Genomic DNA, 3,908 nt, shown 5'->3' with positions numbered 1-3,908 from the left:
CCAAATTATGAACGGTCCCCCTATTGTGACACAATTATTGCTGAAACAGTGTCACCCGCGTGAAAGAGGCGACTAAAGGGATCGAGTGGTCAGGCTCGCTGAATTGGTTGACACGTCCAAATTGCGTAGATCGATGCTCATGCTGTTGACCACTGGATTTTCTGGTCCAGGGTCCCGATCCACAAAGCGTTCGTAACGTTACGACCCATCGTAACTCTATACTTTATCATAGATTTACGAATGGCACAGTGCTACGAACGTTGTCTGGATCGGGCGCCAGCCTCAATTATTTACAGAGCGGACTGATATAGCTGGAATATTATTTACAGTAATAGGTAGATTCTGGACCAGATAAACCAGTGATAGATATCAGGAGCAGCTGCGAGTTGGTCGGAGTAAAATGACATGCAATCAACCAGGTCACTGTGCCTGATCACATGATCAATAACTCGCAGCTTCTCACTGGCAGAGGTTGCGGTGGACCTTTTAAAAAAACACAATACACGTGAAGTCTCAGAAATGCAGGACGACCGCACTACACGAGGATCTCAAACCAGAAACGTTTAAATATTATTACCCTGACCTACGTTGTCAAGTTCGTCATGTCAAATATACTACCCATCAAAAGTTTAGACTCACTTAAAGCACTCACTGTATATTATGTATATATATGCGGTTACATCGAAGATTGATTTCTCCACTAACTTTGGGGAACCAACTACAAACATTATGCAGATGAATTGCACGAGGATCATGCATCAAATTGCTGAAAAGCATGTGCAAATATCGTGCATGTGAACAGCAGCGTTTTGGTGTAAAGTTTTTTTAAGAATTCGCCAATTTTCACTGAGTTTCATCATTTATTGAACTCATGACAATAATCTTTTCAACGTTACGAATTTGTTTTACAACACATCAGTTCATGTGTAAACAGTACCTTTAAACAGTATGGAATATTTTGCAAAATCTAGTTCAGAACAGTTGACTGAAGTAAGTGGCAACATTTACTCTAGTGAGTCTAAACTTTTGATGGGTAGTATATGAGTGAGTGAGTGAGTGCAGTTTTACGCCGCTCATAGCAATGTTCAAGCAAGGCGGTTATCACAAGGACGAAAGTAGTTACGACTACGCTAGATTTTAAAGACGATTTATCTTTTCAAATTAATTTTAGGTTTTATTATAGTTCTATGAATTTAGATATATACAACTTGATCAAAATGTGCTACTCTTCTAGATATGTCTTTAAGATGTGTTAGAGATTCACATGACCTTTGAAACCTACTAGCATATATCACGGGAGCCTGAATATATCTGAGTCTTGGCCAAGAAAACCAGTGGTTGATTGAATGATCAACACCTGGCACCAGGGCACGATGACACACCATCTTCCATGCCACGGATGCCTATTTATGTTGATTCATGACAAACAAGGCCTACTGTAGCTATCCTTATCCTGATGTCACCCCACGCGCCAACTCGTACGAACAAGTCAGTACATGGACAGAGTCTCCCTTTAAATGAGCGACGAGTCGTCATATTAGAACTGCAGCATCCATTGTGGAAGGCCAGGACACTGTTTTGAGATTCCTGTCGTCCCAGGCAACCAGAATACTGCAGCTGCCAGTTGCAGATATGGCTTGGGAAAAAAAACTGAAAACAAAACGATATCGAACTTTGCCTTATCAATTTTAAATTATCCCGATCAAAAGTTAAAGTCTCAACATGAATTTTAAAAAAAAAGTTTAAAAAATATATTTTTTCCAAAACCAATAAAGCAGAAATGGTAGGAGAGGTGTAGTCAAGAATTGTATATACACTTAAGGTATTTTGAAGGTTGGAATTGCATCTTTATCGTTTGATACGCTACGTGGGAGTGGTGGCATATTGATAATATTTATATATCTATGACGACCAGTGTAGCTGGACCAGAACTGCTTCAATAATTCACCACTGTATATAGGCCCTGTTTAGGTTCACATCAATGTATACTGGAATATCGTTATTACATGCCATTAACGTACCTGAAGCCTGGATCAATATAGAATGCAGATGCAAGTGCACCATGTTGTCATTGTAGCTTGCTTCACAAAGGAAATAACTTCTTGTTGTCATTTATTATTCATGAAAACACAGCGCAGAGGGATCTTGTGGCGGTGGCGGACAAGACAGGACATCCTGTGATGGTGGCTGTATTCCCTGTGGATGTACTGTAATACATTATACGGCGTAGGACAGTTTAGTTGTAGGCCCGTTGTTGAAGATGTTTGGTGATTCAGGTGTTTTTGAGCTCTCTTGGTGGCCAGTGGCGCTTTGTTTGGTGATTCAGGTGTATCTGAGCTCTCTTGGTGGCCAGTGGCGCTTTGTTTGGTTATTCAGGTGTTTCTCAGCTCTCTTGGTCGCCAGTGGCGCTTTGTTTGGTGATTCAGGTGTATCTGAGCTCTCTTGGTCGCCAGTGGCGCTTTGTTTGGTGATTCAGGTGTTTCTGAGCTCTCTTGGTGGCCAGTGGTGCTTTGTTTGGTGATTCAGGTGTATCTGAGCTCTCTTGGTGGCCAGTGGCGCTTTGTTTGGTTATTCAGGTGTTTCTCAGCTCTTTTGGTGGCCAGTGGTGCTTTGTTTGGTGATTCAGGTGTTTCTCAGCTCTCTTGGTGGCCAGTGGCGCTTTGTTTGGTGATTCAGGTGTATCTGAGCTCTTCTCTTGGTGGCCAGTGGTGCTTTGTTTGGTGATTCAGGTGTTTCTCAGCTCTCTTGGTGGCCAGTGGTGCTTTGTTTGGTGATTCAGGTGTTTCTGAGCTCTCTTGGTCGCCAGTGGCGCTTTGTTTGGTGATTCAGGTGTTCCTCAGCTCTCTTGGTGGCCAGTGGTGCTTTGTTTGGTTATTCAGGTGTTTCTCAGCTCTCTTGGTGGCCAGTGGCGCTTTGCTTGGTGATTCAGGTGTATCTGAGCTCTCATGGTCGCCAGTGGTGCTTTGTTTGGTGATTCAGGTGTTTCTCAGCTCTCTTGGTCGCCAGTGGCGCTTGTTTGGTGATTCAGGTGTTTCTCAGCTCTCTTGGTCGCCAGTGGCGCTTTGTTTGGTGATTCAGGTGTTTCTGAGCTCTCTTGGTGGCCAGTGGCGCTTTGTTTTGTGATTCAGGTGTATCTGAGCTCTCTTGGTCGCCAGTGGCGCTTTGTTTGGTGATTCAGGTGTTTCTGAGCTCTCTTGGTGGCCAGTGGCGCTTTGTTTTGTGATTCAGGTGTATCTGAGCTCTCATGGTCGCCAGTGGTGCTTTGTTTGGTGATTCAGGTGTTTCTCAGCTCTCTTGGTCGCCAGTGGCGCTTGTTTGGTGATTCAGGTGTTTCTCAGCTCTCTTGGTCGCCAGTGGCGCTTTGTTTGGTGATTCAGGTGTTTCTGAGCTCTCTTGGTCGCCAGTGGCGCTTTGTTTTGTGATTCAGGTGTATCTGAGCTCTCTTGGTCGCCAGTGGCGCTTTGTTTTGTGATTCAGGTGTATCTGAGCTCTCTTGGTCGCCAGTGGCGCTTTGTTTTGTGATTCAGGTGTTTTGAGCTCTCTTGGTCGCCAGTGGCGCTTTGTTTGGTGATTCAGGTGTTTCTCAGATCTCTTGGTCGCCAGTGGCGCTTTGTTTTGTGATTCAGGTGTTTCTCAGCTCTCTTGGTCGCCAGTGGCGCTTTGTTTGGTGATTCGGGTGTTGCTCTCTTGGTCGCCAGTGGCGCTTTGTTTTGTGATTCAGGTGTTTCTGAGCGCTCTTGGTGGCCAGTGGCGCTTTGTTTGGTGATTCAGGTGTTTCTGAGCTCTCTTGGTCGCCAGTGGCGCTTTGTTCGGTGATTCAGGTGTTTTTGAGCTCTCTTGGTCGCCCATCGTTTGTAGTTTTTTGTGTTTATAATTCAGATGTATCCGAGCTCCCTTGGTCACCTGTA

At 44.5% G+C, this 3,908-nt stretch overlaps 1 long non-coding RNA gene across 1 annotated transcript; it reads left to right on the top strand.

Moving 5' to 3' along the window:
- The first annotated feature begins 2,233 nt into the window (after positions 1–2,233).
- Positions 2,234–2,940, top strand: LOC124258669. The gene is made up of 3 exons (XR_006893642.1): positions 2,234–2,676; positions 2,730–2,829; positions 2,930–2,940. It is a non-coding gene; the product is annotated as an uncharacterized LOC124258669 (long non-coding RNA).
- The last annotated feature ends 968 nt before the right edge of the window (positions 2,941–3,908 follow it).

This window comes from Haliotis rubra, unplaced genomic scaffold, assembly GCF_003918875.1.
Source record: "Haliotis rubra isolate DU_JTF1 unplaced genomic scaffold, ASM391887v1 Scf7, whole genome shotgun sequence".
NCBI classification, from domain to species: Eukaryota; Metazoa; Mollusca; class Gastropoda; order Lepetellida; family Haliotidae; genus Haliotis; species Haliotis rubra.
The sequence above is the reverse complement of the archived record's forward strand: the minus strand, read 5'-3'. Positions and strand labels throughout refer to the sequence as shown.